Source organism: Lygodium microphyllum, chromosome 14 (assembly GCF_053477565.2).
Source record: "Lygodium microphyllum isolate KBCC chromosome 14, Lygodium_microphyllum_v1.1.10, whole genome shotgun sequence".
In the NCBI taxonomy this organism is placed as follows: domain Eukaryota; kingdom Viridiplantae; phylum Streptophyta; class Polypodiopsida; order Schizaeales; family Lygodiaceae; genus Lygodium; species Lygodium microphyllum.
This window is the reverse complement of record NC_141148.1, coordinates 38,057,082-38,066,672: the sequence shown is the minus strand read 5'-3', so window position 1 is coordinate 38,066,672 and position 9,591 is coordinate 38,057,082. Positions and strand designations below refer to the sequence as shown.

Below are 9,591 nucleotides of genomic sequence, written 5' to 3'. Positions count from 1 at the left end.
AAAGATTGACTTAAGGTCAAGATATCACCAAGTCAGGATGAAAGCAAGGGATGAGTATAAGACAGCTTTTAGACCAGAAAGAGGTCTCTACAACTTTTTAGTTATGCCATTTGGACTTTCAAATGCACCTGCAACTTTCCAGGATCTTATGAACAAGATTTTGTAGCCATTCTTGCATAAATCAGTCTTAGTATTCTTTGATAACATTCTTATCTATAGCAAGAGTAGAGATAAACATCTGAAGCATGTTAGAGAAGTCCTTGTTACCTTGAGAAGACACAAGTTTTGTGCAAAGGAAAGCAAGTGTACTTTTATGGCTAATGAAGCAGATTACTTGGGTCATATAGTTGGTGAGAAACTAATTATGGTTGATCCAAAGAAGGTTTAGTGCATCAAGGATTGGCCCATACCACAGAATTCTACTTCACTACGAGGATTTCTTGGACTATCTTCTTTCTATAGAAGATTCATCAAGAATTATGCCCATGTAGCAACTCCTCTTACTGATAGACTAAAAAAAGAAGCTTTCTTTTGGATGCTACAGCCACTAAGAGTTTCAATGAACTGAAAATTCTACTCATTTCAGCACCTATTTTAGTGTGTCTAGACTTTTCCAAGGAGTTCATTATATTTGATGATGCTAGTGGCAGAGGTATTGGGGCTGTTTTTTTAATGCCAAGACCATGGTGTTATTGCTTATGAAAGCGGGAAGTTGGATGATAAAGAAAGAGAGCTCCATGTCTATGAGCAGGAAATGTTAGGCCATTCTTCATGCGATCAAGAAGTGGCATCACTACATTTATGGCAGTCATTTTAAGGTGAAGAGCCACCATTGTGTGTTGAAATATTTTCTCTCTTAGTCAAATCTTTCTCCCAAAAAAAGATGATGGTTAGCTACACTTCAGGGATATGATTTCAAGATTTCTTATATGGCGGGCAAGGATAATGTAGTGGCTGATGCTTTATCTAGGATGTGGGCATGTTCTGTTTCTAGCATTTCTACCCTACATAAGGATTGGATCTAGGACATTCAAGAAGAATATCTTTTAGATGAGCACACTACCAATATTATGAAGAAATTATAGCAAGATGATGGATTTGAATTTCCCAATTTCAAATGGAAAAATGGACTTCTTTGGTTTAAAGGAAGAGTATATTTGACCCCTCAGTCATTTAGATCCCGAATCTTATAGGAGATGCATTCTTCTCCTTTGGCAAGACACATTGGTTTGTTTAAAACCTTTGAAAAGATCAATAAATGTTTCTATTGGAAGGGACTTTGGAAAGATGTCAAGGAATATGTGATGTAGTGCTTACCATGCCAACATAATAAAGATTTCAAATCTATTGCCTAGTGGTTTACTTCAGCCTTTGCCTATTCCACATGGTAAATGGACTGATATCAGCATGGATTTTATTACAGGATTTCCTACCACTAAGCAAGGCTGGAATAACATTTTTGTTGTGGTTGATCATCTTATAAAATCAGCCAACTTCATACATACCAAAGTCGAATATTTAGCCAATGGCGGGTCAATTCATGGAAGGGATTTTCAGACTTCATGGATTACCTATGAAGATTGTTTCTGATACGGATTCCAAGTTCATAGGGAATTTTTGGAAAAGTCTTTTTACTTCCATGGGTACAAAACTAACTCCAAGTACGGCACCTATCATCCACAAACAAATGGCCAAACTGAAAGGGTCAATAAATGGTTAGAAATCTACCTCAGACACTTTTGTCATGATACACAGAATGCATGGGATCATTGGATTCATCTGGCGGAGTTCTGTTATAATAATACTCATCACATGAGTATTGGTATGTCACCATTTGAGGCATTATATGGATATAAAGTCCAAGTACCTTCAGCATTGTTTCATGATGAAGTGAATCCTCTTGCTCGAGAAGAGTTAGAAAAGAAGGAAGCCTTAATGAAGTAGTGCAAAGAAAATATAAGCAAGGCACAAGAGACAATCAAATCATATGCGGAAGATAAAAGAAGGCATGTGGATTTTGAAGAAGGAGAATGGGTATTTTTGAAAGTACCTAAGTCTCGTTATGCTTCTCTCAAGGGTGGACATAGTAAGCTTGCTCATCGCTATTATGGTCCATATCAAATCATAAAGAAAGTTGGGGATCTTGCTTACCAACTTGATCTACCTCCTACCACATGCATTCACAATGTTTTTCATGTGTCTCAACTCAAGAAATACATTGGGCCTAACATACAAGTTCTTGAAGAATTACCTCCTCTTGATGAAGATGGTTTAATCATCTATGAGCCCGAAAGAATTATTGGCAAGAGAGAGAAGGTTCTAAGGAACCGTATTGTTATGGAATACCTTGTCAAGTGGAAGGGATTGCCTATGGAAGAATAATCTTGGCAACATGCTACTTATTTGGATCAGTTTCCATGGCTTCTTCAAGAAGATGGTTAGTTCATTGTACAATGGACAACTTGATGTATTCATTTTGTGTCATGAAAATAATTGACCTGTCAACATCAAAATTGGATTTTGATGATATGTATGGATACCTTATGAAGTATACTTCATTTCTATATCTCATATGCGACAATATGACATTTCTATCCAAAGTTATGGGTCATTTACTATCACTACCCTGTTCAGGACATCATTCCAGATTTCCACTATTTTGAGCTTACTTTGGAGATTTTTCTCAATGGAAGATTATCTTCTTCAATGGACAATTTCAACAAGGATATTCAGCATTGGCCTCTCATTTCTTCATACTTATCATTCATATATCCTTTCACTCTTCAAAGTTTTGAGGACAAAACTTTTGGGCAGGGATGGATTGTAATAAAGCAATTTTCATGTTGCTTTAATTAGGAAATTAGTCTATTTTGGACTAGAGTATAAAAGGCAAGAGGGTGCCAATGTAAATCATCTTTGAATCATTTTATATATCTCCACTTCTTGGAGCTTGAAGGTATTTCCTTCCCCACCATTGTAAGGGGTGAGTTCCTTGTAGCAGCCTTCATCAATTGATTCTCAAGCTTCCATGGCTTCAACATTTCTTGTAGTTCTTGGTTGTGAGACATCTTGAATTAAGAAATGGCAAGCTATGGTTTCCAGCATTTATTGTTAATTCAGATTTCCTATTAGTTCTGTGTTAATTTCCATTTAAGTGGCAACCTTCTTTCAAGCTCCAAGTGAAAACACAAGTGTTTCACACAATGTTCTCTATTATGAGACCTCACACTCACATGACAAGCATCCCAATACCATGATGGAGGATCTTCTAATAAGGAACATAATGCAATAAAATTAAGTGAGTATTGATTGGAAATAGTCCATGATGGTGCTGCAAAACTTCAAAAATTGATACACAAACCTAGAAGATCCTCTACCTAGAAACACTATATTAGGGAATTTGGGAATTTCCATGCACTTTGCAAATCCCCAATACCTTTATTATTTGACCACATGGTCAAATCTTGTTGTCTTACTTAAAGGTGGAGTCTATCCTAAATATTATATGAGCTACCTTCTTAAATCCCACTTTCAAATATGGATCAAGATTTAGCCACATGGTTAAATATTTATCACTTATTTGAAATTGGGACTTGGGAAATTTTCAAATTCTCTAATATGGTCTTCAAAGGAGGAAATTTACAAAAGCCAAAGTTTTAATGATCAAATTTGATAGTGGATTGACTAGAATAATCAAAGATACCTTAAATGACCCTCATGTGCCCTCACCAACTATGGAAAGCCCAACATTTTTTGAACAAGTAGAGTGTAGAGCTAAAGACAAATGAGACACAAATAGAATCCTTAGAAAAAGAAAGAAAAGTTGGTTAAGAAGGAATAAAGAAGAAAGAAGGAATAACAAAAGGGGGCAAACCAAAAGTGTTGATCCTCAAGAGGAGATTGAACTTTAGGTAGCTTAAACAATCACAAAAGGAATGAGAATCTGAACTAGAAGGAATAGCAAAAGAGCAAGAAGATTATGAGGAAATAATTGGATTATCCTTTTTTTATAAAGATGAGAAAAAATAGAGTCACCCTATAGGAATAAAAAGAGGGGCTATAGTAGGCCACGATGCAACAAGAAGGAAGCTCAAGAAAAGAGAAAGAGAAAGTATGTGGGAAAATCAATCCTCTAGTTACATTCTACCACCTCGGCTCCTTGAACTCATTCAAGGACCAATCAAAAACATCAAAAAATATTATCAAGAAGGTATATCAATTGGAATGTAAATCAAATGAAGAAGACATAGAATTATTAACTATAAAAAAGCCAGTTGACATGGAAGCTAAAATAGAGAGTTGCCTATCCAAATTGGGCCATATGTAGGAGAGTACCTCTACTCTAGAGGACCTATGCAAAGAGCTATAAGAAGACAAGGATAGGGTAGTAAGAGAGTGTTAGGAGGTTTGAAGGCTGCTTGAAGAGGAGAAGACTCAATATCAAGCCAAGAAAAAGATAGCAACCAAGGAAATCCTAGTACAAGAAACTACAGAGTTAGAGACTAAAAGAGGCCCTAAACGAGTAGAGCAATCAAATACAAAGTCAATTTTATCAAATTGTAAGAAAGACAACATCTCACAAACATTAAAAACTCATGAAATACATGAAATGTTGGAAGCCATAGCCTTCACTATCACATATATGAAGATAGTGTCAAAGAAACCATGAGTACATAAAATAAGAGCCATAGCCTTGCTAAGAATCAATGATGAGCTACATCATGGAACTCACATCATGCTAAGATATGGCAAGAAACTCACCTCTATGCCATGGTGGACATGGATACACACCTACATGCAAGGTGGACATGGATATGCACCTCCATGCAAGGTGGGAGGATGGAAACCCGCAAACTCTAAGATTAGAGAAGTTATTACAAATGAATGATCGAAAAAGATGTGCACAAGACTAGTTTCCAACCTTTTATACCTAACCACATATTTCTAGAGCTAGGGATAAATTTGCTTTATTACAATGCATCCCTTCCCAAAGAAGTTTTGTCCTCAAAACTTGTGGTTACAAAAATACAAGGATGGATCATGGAACTACTAGAAATGTCATTACTCCTATTGCTTAATACAGGACTTGCACAAGTTGAAGCATGTCTATTTTTTTAAAATGCCATACTAAAATTGCCTAGCTAAATCCACATTGATGGTTAACTCCAAGCTTCTGTTGCCTTCAAACAAACTATGTTGCTTGCAATTCGGTGCAAAATCATGCTAACTAATGCATGAGTGATACTCCTTGAAGAATGTTGCCACTAGAGAGATGTTGGTAAAACATCTAACTAACGATAAGTAGAATAATCCCACTTCATAACTATAGCCTCAACCCAGACCTGTAGACATCTACCTACCTACAATCACTCCTTTATTTTCATCTTTTACTAGCTCAATATCAACATATATAAACTTGATGAATAATCTTCTGATGGAACCATTGCTTCCTCAATATCCTTTCCTTGGTTCTCTTTACCATCTTTTGATCACATAGAAGGACAAGCTCGTCCTTGTTCCATTAAGCATTTCCAATAAAACTTTAAACTTGGGGATCCTCATGATACTCATGTGACTATAGTACATGCTTTCATCACTAGTATCATCAAGAAAACTTTGTGGTGATATTTGGGAAGCCCTATACCTAAGTTTAGCTTGCATTGTCAATTTGTTAATCTTGATTATGAGTCCCTCTATCTTTAGGTCATACAAGGGTTTTAAGATTTTTATACTTTTTGGTCTATTTCAAAAGCTCATCAAGAAACTTGTCTGCAATTGTATCGTGAACAAGAAGTCATGAAGTTGCACTGCAAATTTGACCATTTGTCCAAAAGCAACCAAACACAATCCACTCCACAACTTTCTCAATGTCAACATCACCAAAGACAAGAATAGAACTCTTTCCCCCTAACTCAAGTGGGATAGACTTTGTATGTTGTGCAACTTTTGTCATGATAGATTGACCATTCATTAAGCTACTAGCAAAAGCCATCTTATCAAGACTAGGATGTGATGCCAAGGGTGCACTTGTTGCTTGACCCAACCCAATTAGTATGTTCAAGATTCTCGGTGAAAGGTTGACCTCCTTGCATATGGAGGCCAATTCAATTCACATTTTAGATGCCAATTCTAAAGGTTTAAAAACAATAATGCAACCCATGGCAAGAGCTAGGGCAACCTTCCAAGTAGCCATTAGCAAAGGGTAGTTCCAAGGTGTGATTAAGCCCACAACACCAATAGGTTCTTTCAGTATGTGTGTTTTAAATGTTTCCATTGGAAGTGATTCAAAATCATATTGTTTCTTATCTAGAGCCTCGATAAGGTCCGCATCATATTCAAAACAACTAACAACATCATCTATAACCCATGCTACCTCTTCGAGGGGCTTTCCATAATCCAATACGTCTAGCTTTGCAAGATCATATTTTCTCTCAAGTGCCTTTGTATAGCTATAGCTCGTAGACATTTAGCTCTATGTTTTCTAGAAGTGCAAGCCCAGTCCCACAAAAGCTATTCTGACTGCCTTAACAACAATATCTACATCTTTTGATGTTGTAGTAGGTATGGTGCCTACTAAATCCTCAATTTGTAGGGTTGATGATGGGAATTTAGTTATTGAGAATGTAATATCTCCCCCCGTGCCTTCCCCATGAGAACGCCCCCCCTTAATTTTTTTAAAAATTTAATTCAATTTTTTTACTCTCCCTCTCTCTCCCCGCCCCTACAGCATGTCGAGGAGAGAGAGAGAGAGAGAGGGAGTATGAGTGGAGAGGGGGCCATGCACCCCCCAGATGGAGGGGTGGCGGCCGTTAAACGGCCGTATCCCCCCCCATAAACCACCCCCTCCCCACTTAAAAGGGGAGCCCTCCCCTCCCTCATCACCTGGAAGGCAGCGCCCCCCCCTCCACCTAACAGCAGGGCCACCCCCCTCCGCCTGACAACAACCCCCCCATCATCATCATCATATTCGTCTTCCTCCCCATTCTCAACTCGACGCTGTCACGGTCCCCCTTGTCAGAAACCTAAAAGAAAAAAAAAAGCTTCCTAGAAGCTCCCATAAAGAGCCTTCTTAAGGGTGCTTCACCTGCGGAATCACGTAAGGGATGCGATTTGTCCGCGAAGGGAGTTCCCTTGCAGGAGGGAAGGACTGCTTGTCGCAGGGAATTTCAGCACACCCTCCACCTGCCCAAGCCCCAATTGCGATGGCCCCAAAGCGCCACACGAGAGGAGCACACGCAGGAGTAATAGGAGTACATGTAGGAGTCCCCACCTGAAGCGCGATAGCCGATAATACCCCTCCTGCGGAAGTTCAGGTTCCATCAAATTCACCCTTTTCGTTTCCACATGATATGGGTGCAATAAGTATAAATTCGCATAGGGTAGTCTTAATCTCATTGAAAATTTACTATAATTGAATGCTTTGTTTTAAAAAGATCTTAGGAATATTTGGGAAAGTTTTAGATCGCATCACAAGGTACTTATATTTCCTGTACCATCATGATGAAAGGCTGTTGCATTCGTGAATATATGGTTCATGTGTGCAAAAAATGCACTCATGCAATAATGTCCTAGTCGCATCGCGAACATAGGTTAAATATATATTGCGATGCTCATGTGCATTGGAAGGTTTGCATTGGGTAACTTACGTTGGCAAGAATGAGTTATGTTGTACACAATGCATTTGTGCAATAAAAAAATCCCTCGTGACGACCATAAATAGGTTGATTCGTGGAAGGATGAATAGGGAATTGCTATGGAGAAGAATAAAAGGGTTATATTTTCGCATAAGCAACTGCATTCTATTTCGCGTGACTTGCATGGGAAAAGAAAAGATTATGTTTTTATTTCAATATCATTATAACTGTACATAGCATAACCTGCAAGCATAAGAAACTTGCACGCATAAGTAAATGTATGAAAAGGAAAAAGGGTTATATTTCATTTGATGAAAAGCATATAATACGCATGAAATGATAGTCACATTCAATATGAAAGATAGGTTAAGTTAAGTTAAAATGTTGCTTAGTATTGTGCTTGCAGAGTTAATCTAGCATTCTCGTACTTAGATCATTCTATGTTGCGAGTAGGAGAGGGTACCAGGCCTTAGGACACTTGTACTAGTAATATCGACAAAGGGATGTAATTCCTCAAGATAGACACTACTACCTATCTCGTGCAACTAGTCTGCAGGGTCAGATGCTATTGCAACTAAATCATAAGATGCTACTACTACATCTTAGGCCAAGAGAGGCGAGGTCTAATTACAAGTTAGATTAGTTAAGAAGTCGAGTAGTCGCCCTACTACAACTCTCTCTTTTGAGGACTGATTTGTCAAACTTAGGAAATTTGTGAATTGCCAAGAAGCAAATTGACCAACCAAGGACGATTGGGTTGTCCAAGATCTATTTTACAAAGGAGATCTAAGGTAAGGATAATTGGGGTCGGTAGGGTACAAACCCTAACCCAAAGAAAAAGGGAAAACAAGCAACCTAGCTTGCCAAGCCCTTGGAATCTCGCCAAGTCGCGAACGATCTAGGATCGAATGCTGGGAGCATTCGGGAAGAAGGAATCACACCTTAGTAGTTGGTTGTACGAATGACCACTGAAATGATCGTGATTGTACACTTAGGTACATTGTTTGAACTTCTTTGCTCAAGGAACTAATTCAAGGCAAAACACTTAATGCTTCAGGTTGAAAGCCTGGAGGGAGAGACAGGTTTAGTTACCTCTGACTGCTTTCCTGGCCCTATCCAAGGGGGGTTGTTAGCTGCACCGAGTACATGGACCGAACCCACTGCGAGAGGTCTCTTCGTGGATGCTATTTGGAGCGGGAGGATGTTTGGGTGCCAAGGGAGGCTCTAGCTGTAAATTCCTTGCCTCCGGATCCCGCACAAGAGGCCGATGTGACTCGAGATGGGATCTTGAGGCTCGTGTACTAGTCTACGGGCAAAACTTGGAGCAACAATCCTGTTGATTGCTGCGATAGCCTTCGGCATGATACTTGATGTATTCCAAGATTATGATAAATAAATATCAGATATTTAAAAAAAGAACTTGCTTGACATTGTTTTTGTGTTAGTGCCTTAGTTACGTGAAGGAACCTGTGTTTAAATTGATTAATTAAGGAAGCTGCTTTTGCATGTAAAACATAATGTGGTAGGTAATTAGATAACTAAGCAACTTGAGGAAAGTGTGGTGGACGCGACTTGGGTCCGTCCTACGGAAGGGTGGTCGCAGTTAGCTGGGAACTTTTCTCAAAAGACATGAAAATGATACTGTGAAGATCTAGAGTCAGTAGAGTTAGAACCCCGATTTATGCTGTTTTAGGGGAGCGGAATGGGACTATGCCTTATAGGCAGAGAGGTTGAGCTTCGCATCCCTCTCGTTTCCCATTCTCCATGAACCAAGTGCAGCATAAATCCGCTTTGACTCTGTTGTTCCTACACAAAGTGGTTCAGCTGGAGCTCGACACTAGCTACTATCTAGAGACTTGGCTGATAGGAAAGAAACCTTGACTTCAGGTCAGTCCTAAGTGAGAACGGCCGGATACTTCCACTTTGGGGCAGACTCGGGAAGACCTAGATCACAAAC

At 38.9% G+C, this 9,591-nt stretch overlaps 1 pseudogene; it reads right to left on the bottom strand.

The window, feature by feature from the left end:
* Positions 1 to 5,740: 5,740 nt before the first annotated feature.
* LOC148025511 (aminoaldehyde dehydrogenase ALDH10A9, peroxisomal pseudogene) lies at positions 5,741 to 6,605 on the bottom strand (annotated as a pseudogene).
* Positions 6,606 to 9,591: the final 2,986 nt, after the last annotated feature.